This window comes from Podarcis cretensis (assembly GCF_951804945.1).
Source record: "Podarcis cretensis genome assembly, chromosome: 4".
In the NCBI taxonomy this organism is placed as follows: Eukaryota; Metazoa; Chordata; class Lepidosauria; order Squamata; family Lacertidae; genus Podarcis; species Podarcis cretensis.
The window spans coordinates 102,042,368-102,053,955 of record NC_137173.1 but is presented as its reverse complement, the minus strand read 5'-3'; the positions used below and the strand labels follow the sequence as shown (position 1 = coordinate 102,053,955).

At 41.8% G+C, this 11,588-nt stretch overlaps 1 long non-coding RNA gene across 3 annotated transcripts; it reads left to right on the top strand.

Annotated features, from left to right (window-relative positions):
• Window positions 1–2,322: 2,322 nt before the first annotated feature.
• On the top strand, window positions 2,323–9,776 carry LOC307214370. 3 transcript variants are annotated; one of them, XR_013837994.1, is made up of 6 exons: window positions 2,323–3,441; window positions 5,146–5,309; window positions 5,838–5,890; window positions 8,624–8,833; window positions 9,084–9,505; window positions 9,542–9,776. It is a non-coding gene; the product is annotated as an uncharacterized lncRNA (long non-coding RNA). The 3 variants fall into 3 exon arrangements; XR_013837995.1 differs by having other exon boundaries at window positions 8,624–9,505; XR_013837996.1 differs by having other exon boundaries at window positions 8,621–9,505.
• Window positions 9,777–11,588: the final 1,812 nt, after the last annotated feature.

The window sequence follows — 11,588 nt, the reverse complement described above, 5'->3', positions numbered from 1 at the left end:
AAAGAAAATAACAGAACACCTCTAGTCATCACATACAGCTCCCAAGTTAAAACAGTACAACGCATCATCAGAGATCTACAACCTCTCCTGGACAATGACAGTTCTCTTTCTCAAGCTCTGGGAGGAAGACCTTTCATTGCCTACAGACAGCCACCCAATCTTAAACAACTCCTAACCCACAATAATACTACAACCAGACCTAACACGGACACTGGCACCAGAGCCTGCAATAAACCCAGATGCCAACTTTGCTGCCACATACACCCGGACAACACCATTACTGGCCCCAACAACATCACACATACCATCTCGGGACTATTTAATTGCTCATCGTCTAACATTGTGTATGCAATCAAATGCCAACACTGTCCTTCAGCTCTCTATATTGGACAAACAGGCCAGACCTTACGCCAAAGAATAAACGGACATAAATCAGACATCAGGAATCACAAGACAGAGAAACCAGTAGGAGAACACTTCAATCTCCCAGGACATTCTATACAAGATCTCAAAGTAGCTGTTTTACTACAAAGGAATTTCAGAAATAGACTGGAAAGAGAAGCTGCTGAATTGCAACTTATCACCAAACTTAAAACCATGGAGAGTCCTGGTCTGAACAAAGACCTTGGATTCTTATCTCATTATACATGACAAAGCCATTTTTCACCTTCTCACCCCTTGCTTTTTCCTGTAAGACCTATTGCAGTCGTTAAGAGTCGTCAACAGGCTCATCACAGCTATCTGCCAATCACCCATTCCCACCACCCTTCTGAGTAATACCCCCCCCCACCTTCTCACTATATAGAAGGGTCTGGAAACTTCTGTTTCAGTGTATCTGAAGAAGTGTGCATGCACACGAAAGCTCATACCAAGAACTAACTTAGTTGGTCTTTAAGGTGCTACTGGAAGGAATTTTTTTTTGTTTTTTGTTTTGACTATGGCAGACCAACACGGCTACCTATCTGTAACTGGAACTATTCAAGGTGTTTGTCTTCTGAAATGTCCTAAGGCTTTTTAGAACAATCTACAATCTATGCGGGAAACAATGCAAAGGAAGATATGTGTTTGCTAGGTTGCACTCTGATTCTCATATGCATGTCCATCGCATAATTCATCATTGTTTAAACCACAAGTACAAGTAGATAAATAGGTACCGCTTCGGCGGGAAGGTAAAGGGCATTTCCCTGCGCTGCTCTGGTTCGCCAGAAGTGGCTTAGTCATGCTGGCCACATGACCCGGAAGCTGTATGCCGGCTCCCTCGGCCAGTAAAGCCAGATGAGCGCTGCAACCCCAGAGTCGGCCACGACTGGACCTATGCAACATTTGATGGCTTGCAGCTGAATGGGTACACTGCCTCAAGACATTTTGGGGCCTGAAGTCAGGGGAAGGATGGAATTTGAATCATACCTCATTGCCGGTGATAGGACAGCATTGTGCTGCACCTGAAAGTAGCAGAGTCCCTGCCCACAGGCTCATAAATTGAAAGGACACAAGGAGAAGGGGATTCAGAAGGGAGAGGAAAACAAGCAACTCAATTCTAAATGTTACAAGGCTCTTATAATGACCACCTGGGATGGAAATTGACTACTCACTGTTGAAAAAGAGGCCGTGTTGCCCCTCTAAGAAAAAAACACTTGTTGATCAGAACTTCCTGAAAGTGGTGGTAATATAGTTGGAATTTGTGGTTTTTACAGGATGGGTCTTCTCTGACCACCTGAAAGTGAAGGTGGCCTACCACGCCCCCAGTAAGGCAAATAAACGCTACCTTTTCCAAGGGCTTTCTGCATGTTATATCATGGGCCTCATCACAATGATGGCACCATGCCCACACACATATTGTATTTTTCGCTCTATAAGACGCACTTTTCCCCTCCTAAAAAGGAAGGGGAAATGTGTGTGCGTCTTATGGAGCGAATGCAGGCGGGAGGCTCTGCTCAGCGCTCCCTTTATAGAGGCGCACAGAACGTGTGTGCGGCTCTTGGGGGCTTTTCCCCAAGGAGGGAGAAGAGACTGACCGGCTGCCCTTCTCCCTCCTCAGCTCCCTCCACAGGCTCGGCTCGGCTCTTTAAAGCGAGTGCAGAGAAGAGCCCTGCGCTGAAGAGGCTTTGCGTTGCTTTGGCCTCTTCAACAGCATTTGATTCAGAATATATTTTTTTTTCTTGTTTCCTTCTCTAAAAACTAGGTGCGGCTTATGGCCGGGTGCATCTTATAGAGCGAAAAAATGTATACTAATAGACACCACCCTTTTGCATATGCATACTGTATTACAATAGCTACTAGAGACATAAAATATAATTATGCTAACAATCACAGTGAACCTCTGTCCCAAATCATATCCCACAAATATATTTTCCTTTACTGCTTCTTGCTACCATAAAAATAGCTGCTAGCTTGTTGCAATATATAAATATTTGGATGACCTGCAAAGGGCACGCTTATATGTATTGCCCTAGAGGCATTCATCTTGTATTTCACACAAGTACTGCCTTTTTAAACATCCCTTATCATTTTCTACTGCTAACATATGAGGTTCACTGACACAAAGTTGGCAAGGAAGGAGTGAGGATAGAAATGTCCATGATTCGGTGGTAGGGGTGATTTCAAAGATCTATTTCTTCTGTCAGTACACACCACCAATTGCAGTAATTGATGTTTCAGCCATTACACCACCGGCTTTCACAGACAATGTAGATAATTAACCAGGCTCCACTTTTGGATGATTATTTCTATCCTCCGAGGAACTTGACGGTATAATGGACAAAATGTCAAGAATAATTAGGAATAATGATAGTGGCAGATATGCTGCCAGACCTAAAATAGGGTTTTGCCTTGTCTTGGGGCAGTGGGGAGCATGGCTCAGGGACATTAGAATTCAATTCTGTGGTTTATATGTTCCTTGGGAGATTGTTAACATTTTTCAGAAAATACAAAGTGGAAATGAGAGTGCTCTTAACACATCTCAAAATATGTTTGAATGAAATTAGTCAAACAGCTTATGCATGTCTTTAAATTACTAAAAATGTCCTGTGTTTTTTGTGGGTGTGTTTTACAAACTTCAGGACATGCTACCTTATTAATATATTATTTATGCAGCACACATGCACACAGGTCATCATTATGCAACCCTTTGCATCAAAGTTTAAACCTTCCTTCTGTTCTGAATCCAAGAAAATATTATTTTGCTTTTATGGAATGCAGTATAATCTGTTTATTCAGCCACCGTGCAAAAGTGACTGTGTTCCATAGTTTAAATATCATTTGTATTCTGCAGGGTTGAAGGACAAGGGAAGAACAGTAAAGATTCTTGGCCCTCTTCTGATGCTCCTGGTCCACTCAGCCTTACTGGACCTCTGCGTTTGGGAGGTCCCACTGCCCTACCATTGCTGTGTCTTGAGAGATGCATCACAACAGCTGCACAACAACAGTCTTACCCCTTCACTGGTGAGCCATTACATTCTCTGATGTGCCATAGCAAATTATTGTTTCTCTGTGTATGTTTTGAGACTGGCTTTGTATGTCACCTTGTGAGGACTCTTGTCCTGAAAAGTGGGATATAAATACTTTAATAAATTAAATACAAAACAAATAGCTGTCAGGCCTCATACGGTAGCTGAACCATGCTGGAATGCTCTATCTGCAGTCTGTCCTTAGGTCTAGCAAGAGGATCAAATCTAAGCAGTATAAGCCATGCTCTGGGCACCTGTGTGTGCAGGGTGATTTTGGCCGGTGGCAAGGGCCCGAAAGAGCAGTCAGGAAGGCCCATGACCTCTCTCAAGGTCTCACAGGATCTCACAAGGGGAATGAAGGGTGAGATCTTAAAGGGCCATTTTGCCCACCCTTGGTGTTACGTTACAGCCTCACTGGGCTATTTGAGTTGCTGGTTGACAGGGCCAAAAAGGATTTTGTTCTCCCAAGCTTATCTGGCCACTTGGCTAGGGTTTTTTCATCTTTCCCTTGGGGACTTAAGGCCTACATATTCTAGTGGAAATGGCATTGGGAAGGATCAGCATAATAAAGGTGCTGGGGGGGGGGAGGGAGAGGGAGAGAGGGAGAGAGGGAGAGAGAGAGAGACATATATCACCCCCGAATTCGAGGGGGTGGGGGCACTAGGCAGAAAGCCCTTGTGTGGACTTTGGTTCTCCTGGACGCTGTCTCTAATTCGCGCCACTAGCTGCAGCAACTTCAAAAGAAACAATTAGAAAGAAGCAAATGCACATATTTCAAGGAATAATGGGGAGTAAAGACTGCTAATTGAAGAGATCTCTGATAAAGAAGACGGGTCGGATAAACAGGAATAAATCATGAGAAGACACACCAAGGCTCGGTATGTCGGCAACAGGACTGGATGGGAGGGGAAAACTTTCCTTTCTTTCTCTTATGTGATTAACCAATAATCCCCCCCCCCACAAGTCAGAAATGCCACTTAAATGACCTAAACTGGATGATTTAAGACTGTGTGGAGATAATTTTTAACCAAAAGCATGTTTCAAGGAGATTGTGGAAAGTACAAGAGCTTTGGGATGACGCAGTAAAAAACAGCGTCACCATTTTGGCAAGTTCTGTCGAAAGACTTATGTCTGGGAGGAGGAATGCATTTGTTTTCATACAGCGGGCGTACCTCTTCAGAGGACAAAAGAAGGCAACAGATTTGCGTAGAATAATGATGGAAAGAGTGCTTTTATTTATGGAAGTGATGATACATGGAAACCATCTCGATAAGGTTCTTGGACGAACGGAAAAATTCACACAGGATTACAATTTGTGTTTACCTGCTTAAGGAGATTATCAGAAGAGATCACAAAGAAAAAAGAAAAAATATATGAAAATAACATGAGGAGATGTGGAAACAGCAAGTTAGGACTGAATAGAAATGTGAACATTATTTGGACAGATTTGTGGACATTAATGCAACAGCAAGAAGATGATTGGAATCCCCTTCGGAACTTGAAATATGGGTACCCCCAACAAAAATTTAAAATTTGGCTTTGTAATTCGGAATTTATGTGATGTGAATTGATTTGATTTGATTGGTCAGTTAATAATTTATTTTATTTTTTTTAAAAGACAAGGTTCTCTTTCATTTGCCTGTCCTAAAAGTTCCTAATTTTGCTGCTATTGACTTAGCTCTTTCAAACGCTCTCCCAGAAAAGAAGAGGAGGACTCTTTTCCCAGTTTTGAAGCAATCAAGGTTCCATACTGTTTTTCATCAGTTGTTGCCCCTGAACCCAAGTACTTTGCAGCTGCATCAGGTGAATATAGATTCAGGCTTTATGGGCACACCACAAGTTTGTGAAGCTGATGTTGCAGGGGTAAGAGGCTTTCACAATACTTCTATTTTCTTTTCTCATTTGAATAATCTCACTCATTGTTTTGAGAGCTTTTCTTTTTAAAAGACCCATAATCTCATTTAGTGATTAATAACTATCTCCTTGACTTTAAAAAGAGTATCAGCAGCTACCCAGATGCTCCTGTTGGCTCTCTTAATGATTCACACAGTGCATTGCAGGCTAATGCTTCTAACTTGATTTCTGTTAACTTCTTGAGGGCTGGCAGCCTTTTGTCATATCTTAAACTAGGAGGAAACCTATGAACTGCTAGAGGGTTGGCATCCTTTTCTTGGGTTCTATCAGAAAAAAGTCTGTATGGTAGTATTCTTCCTACTGAGAAACACAAAACATCAAACATGTTGTCTCACAACTGCTGAAGATAATAGGGAAATGGCTGGTTCAGTAATCCCTAAAGAAAGATACCAGTTCAATATTTGATAGGATTTTCTTTTCTTTCTGACCATGTCACATCTTCCTACCTCTCTAATTAATGCATTTTACCTTCCTCAGATCACCCCTCTGATCTCTCTCCTCACTATTTCTTCTTCTTTGCAAGGGACAAGGTATTGTACTTGAACACACACTGGAGTGCTAGCCCTGGAATCCATTCATTGCTGTGAACTTTCCTTTCCTGCACAATTTATCAAGCCCCAAAGTGGGCCTAGTGGTAAATACACAGCAGCCAGCTGCAACAGCAGCCTTACTAAGGCCCTTTTCCCTCTGCATGACATCACTGAGCCCCCAATTTCTCTATCCTTCAAGTGACAGACAGTGAAGTTGAGCAAGAACAGAGGAATCACACTTAAATGTTGTTTGAGACAGTATAGGGCTGTTGTTTCAATACTGGTCTAATGGGCTTGCTCACATAAGTGCATCACTTTATTTTATAATTGCTTAAGGCGGTTGCCAACAACAAACACATGGATGCACAATGCTTGGTTTTATGATGACTAGTTTTGTCAACATGGGATGGCTCCCAGCAGAATATGTGGGCCAGCCTATTCGAAATGTGCCCTTTCTGAGATGATACAGAAACTCGAAGTAGTGTTTTATTAGATGCAGAGGGGCAGAACACCTAGAAGAGACCACAGCTCATCAAAATAGCTGCTACTTTATGCTGCTACTTTACCATCAGGAAGCCCCAGTGGTCAGCCTGCACCTCCTTTTGCCCCTCACAGCCACACGTGGACCCAGATAACCAAAATTCAGCCGGTGATTCTGGTACTTGCATAGATAGGCCACTTCCTTACAATTCTTTTCTTATATCAGGTGTGGTTTTGCCATGCCAAAGCTTTTCAAAGTCACAGTGGCTGATTTTCAATGGTACAATACCTTTCAGGATTCATTCTTGACATGCTCACTGGTAAGAAACACTTGTGCAAAGAACATAAATGCACATCCAAAACAATCAAGACATGACACCTGAAGAGCATTACAATAATCTTCCAGCATAGTTTCATAGTATACAGAGGTCGCATTAAAATTGCTTTATATCATCAGTAGTTCTTATTACCAGTGGCATAAACATCCACACGTTTTTAATTGTTACTTCTAATTCCTGGGAATGGTCTTGGCAACAAACCATCTAATTATGACCTTTTAAAAAGTATAGTTGAATGGCTATATTGATTAAGTGGGTGGCTTCTGAGTTAATATAACTAGAGGCTGACCTGGCTGTAACTCTGGTTGCTACAACTGCCAACAAAAATGATGTCCATGGTGTGAGACCTGCTGCTCTATCAGGCTTGATTAGTCAAAGGCCCAAAAACAGTGGATTAAGCATGCAGTTGGTTGTTGTGCTTGACATAAAACCCTTGAGATGCATGATGCAATACCTTCCATATTGAGAGAGACATAGAAATTATGTCTCTTTTTTTAAAAAAAAGTTGACCTGGAACATGTGCTTCAGTGGTTTCAGCTCATGAGTTTAGAATAAGAACCATGGGATGATTGGGAACCTTTAGGTTATCAATAGAAGACATGCTTCCCACCATTAAGATCCTAGATATTCAGGCTGTAGCATATCCAGCTCGAGATTTTAGGTGACAAGGCTTGTGAGGTTTTGGATATGTACAACCACTCAGAGGAGACAATAATGGGCTAAACGAACCAATGCCATAATGACCCTGTTCACATGAAAATCATGCTTCACCTATGGGCCTTGGCTCTGAAACTGCATGCATTCAGGAAATAGCTTGAAATGTGAACTAAGCTTGTTCAGTGTGAACAAGGGTCTCCCTTCACAAATTTGGTACCCCGGACAAGCAGGATAAAGCCATAGGACTATTAAATTGGATGTAGAATCATAGAATAATTTAATTGTAAAGTTGGAAGGCAACATGAGGGTCATTTAGTTCAAGCCCTTTCAATGCAGGAATGTTTTGCCCAACATGGGGCTCAAACTCACAACCTTGAGATTAAGAGTTTCATGCTCTTCCAACTGAGCTATGATGTATATCAGGTTTTCTTCATGCCATTTGCTCAACACATGGAGCAAACATGATCCCACTCCCACTCACCCAGTCTAGTGTCCACAAATTCCAATGAATGTGTGAAGAGTCAGGTGTAAGCATTACTGGGGGCACCTGCCAAGGTCCACACACCAGCAGGGGTCTACTCTTCCCCTACTACAGCCCTCAGTTCTTTTACCACTCCTTTTGCCATTGCCACCCAAGGGATCGGAAGCAGAACAGAAACAAGTGGTATGGAGAAGGAGCAAGTGATGCAGCCACCTGTCCACTCACCTGACATTTTCCTCTCGGCAGCAGTAGGGAGAGAGTTCAGAGGCAAGTTGAGAGTGACTGGTGTGGGACCCTGAGGGTACCCTGCTCAAACACCTGCCATCCCTCACTATACCTCAGGCAGGTACTGTTGAAGACAACTAGTTTTAAAGCTGCTTCACATGTTCATTTACTGCAGGGGTAGGCAAACTAAGGCCTGTGGGCCCAATCACCTTCTCAATCTGGCCCGCGGACAGTCAGCGTGTTTTTACAGGAGTAGAATGTGTCCTTTTATTTAAAATGCACTTCTGGGTTATTTGTGGGGCATAGGAATTCATTCATTTATTTATTTTTTCAAAATATAGTCCAGCCCACCACATGGTCTGAGGGACGGTGGACCAGCCCACGGCTGAAAAAGGTTGCTGACCCCTGATTTACTGCAGCTGTTATATTAGAGACCACCCTCCAGACCATGTGAGCAAAAGCCACACATAGGAACAGATGAAACTGCCTTATAGCAATTTAGACCTCTCTCCCTACCCCCCCCCCACCAATACTGTCTTTTCTGACTAGTAGTGATCCTTCTGTGCCTCAGAGGAAGATCTGGAGGAAAATCTCAGAAGAAGATCACTGGAGCTGCCAGAGAATGAAGCTGGGACCGGCATGGGCTTTGCCATTGAGACCATCCCTCCTCCCACCCCCTCTCCACATGCCAGCAATTCTCAGACTGAGCATTTAGATTCTCCTTGAAGAATATATGTGGGGTAGTACAGCGATATTCACAAGGTAATACTGTTTTTTCCCCTTTTCTTTTGAGGAATGAAGGAGCAGCTGGCTTGCACAATGGTGTCATTCATTCTACACTTGCATGGCTTGCAATGTTTGTTCCAAGCGCTGATTCATAGACGTCAGCATTGTTACAGATCAAAGAACTTTGCTGGGAAGAGAAAATATTTAATTTCTCACTTTCCTACAAATTAATCTGAAAAACCCTTGGCTAATTATTACTCTTCTCCTTTGACTTCGTCATTCACAGGAATAGCTGGAGATTATAATTAGCAGAGATGAATTAAAGTAATAGGCAAGGCTGACTTCTGCAACAGCTGCTGGGATTTAAAATGGGCACAGTTCTCATTCCGACAAGAAGGTAGTGTGGTCAAGGAGTTACACTCTTCTTGGTCAAAACAAATAGATTAAAACAGATGTTTAGCTAAAGAATTTAAATACAGGTACCACATAATATCCATTCTGCAGTTGTAAGAACTCAATTATTTGTGGGGTAGCATCTGCACTTTGGAACTCCCTGAGTCTTGAGATCAAGAAGGCATCTCCACCATACTCCTTTCATTGCCTGCTAGGAAAATTCTTCTTTAGACAAGCCTACCCAGGACTCAGCTATACAGCTGCAAATAAAACATTTTCAGTCTGTTTTAAGTGCAATATACAATGTACTAGATGGTGATGGTGAGCCTTATGGAATATACAATATACTAGATGGTGATGGTGAGCCTTATGGAAAATTCAATGCATTTTTTTAAAAGGCTTTTAAAAAAAGCATTTTCAGAACGGTTTTTATATGTGTGTAGATTCCACCCCAAATGCTTAGAAAGTGAGGTATTTTTATTTATAGTATTTACCTTACGTATGTTTTAAAGTAGGAAGGTCAATTTCTTGATTTTCTTGTTTTATCTTTTTCTAAACCACTCTGGGAGGTGTTTGTAAAAGAGAGAGAGAGTGTAACGCATAAATTTAATAAAATAAATAAATATACTAACCACCGTGGTGAATAATTGGTGAAAACTAAGGTGAGATATGAATGGTTGGGGAACTTTATGGATATTACTGCTGAAATTCCAAACACTTACTGATCAGGTCGATTGAAAAATGGCCCTCCTTTTCACAGACGCTTCACCCATATTGTGAATGGCTTTATCTCTAACTTGGGAGAAAGCTCAGTTTCTTCTGAGTTAAACTTTTGCCCCACTGGCGTTCTTGGGAGTGCGATGGGATAGAATTCCTTCCTCTACCCTCGCTGGAAAGGAGGGACATGTTTAGAAGGTTCTGCCAGACTTCCTCCTTCAATGGCAGCAGTGGAACAGAGGCAAAGAAGGAAGTCTAACACCTTGCAGCACAAGTCACAGGAAATGTAGTGTCCCCCGTTCCTATTGACACCTGGGATACAAGACTTTTATTTTTTTTCAGACCAGATTTTAAACCAAGCACAAAAAGAGCTGCTGGAGCCATAATGCTCACCTCAGCCTTGAAATGCAGCAGCATTATTAGTAAAAGCAAAAGCTTCTCAGATTAATGTTAGAAGTGACAGTGTGAAAAATCTCAGGGAGTATTCAAAATTTTATGTAGACAGTGTGTACTTTCAGCACTCTCATCCTAGATGCCTGTGTTTCTGACTGAGTCTGCAAACCCATGCGGATCTTATTAAAGAATGTTACTGTTGAGCATATTTGCAGAAAACATATTAAATGTAGATTTTTCAAGTGATTTGAGTGCCATTTGCTAGGTTTGCTGTGACTTCCTAGGAAAGAGTTTCTTGGATTTGGAGAAAAGCTTATCAAAAGCATCAGCTAACTGTGCTGTAGCAGAGAAAAGGCAAAATTAGATGTTAGGAAATGTTTGGAAAGAGGTAGCAAATAAAACTGCAAGCATCATAAAGCCATTATATAAAGGCATTGTGTGGCCACAGATGGGATGCTATTCACAGCTATTTTCAAAAAAAGAATCTGAAAGAGCTGGAAAGGGGAAACTAATAGCCTAGTCCCATGTGGAGTTGGATGAGCCTAATTCTGCATTGTTGAATGATCAAGGGAAATGAAGCACCTTCCTAATGAGGAAAAAATAAAGCATTTGGGAATTTTTTGTTTAGAAACAAGAAAAGTAGCGGGACATGATAGCAGTTTATAAAATTATGAACAGTGTGAAAAGAGCCAAAAGAACATTTTCTCCCTCTCATATAATTTTCCTGCTCAGTGAAGTTGGCAATAGCTTCAGGAGAGACAAAAGGAAGTGATACTTTACAAAACTTATAATTTAGCTTTGGAACTCACAGGTACAAGAGGTGATGGCCACTAACCTGGGTGGCTTTTATAAAGGATTAGATGAATTTACGGAAGAGAAGCCTCTCTCATGTTAGTTTTATAAAACTGCCCGTGATTTTGGGACTGTAGGCTGAGAAAAACACAACAGGGGAAGACACTTCTGCCCTGCTTGTGAGCTTCCAATGGGAATGAGAATGGCAGCTGGATTGCTATTGTTGCAGAGATGTGGACTAGATGGACTTGACTTGACTTGCATGCATCAGACTTCTTAGTTTGTTCAACATCTTCTTAGCAAAACTCTTAAAAAGTTTAGGAGAAGTTCCAACTAAGTAGTCAAGGACATGATCCTCAGTGTGTTTGTTAGAGCAGCAACTGCCTTGTTAACCAAATTAACTGCCCACACTATGGACGAAGATCAATAATCAGTTCTTCTGTTTCCTATTAAGATTGCTCTGTAAAAGCAGCTTTCTCGCTGCAAGGTCTTCGGT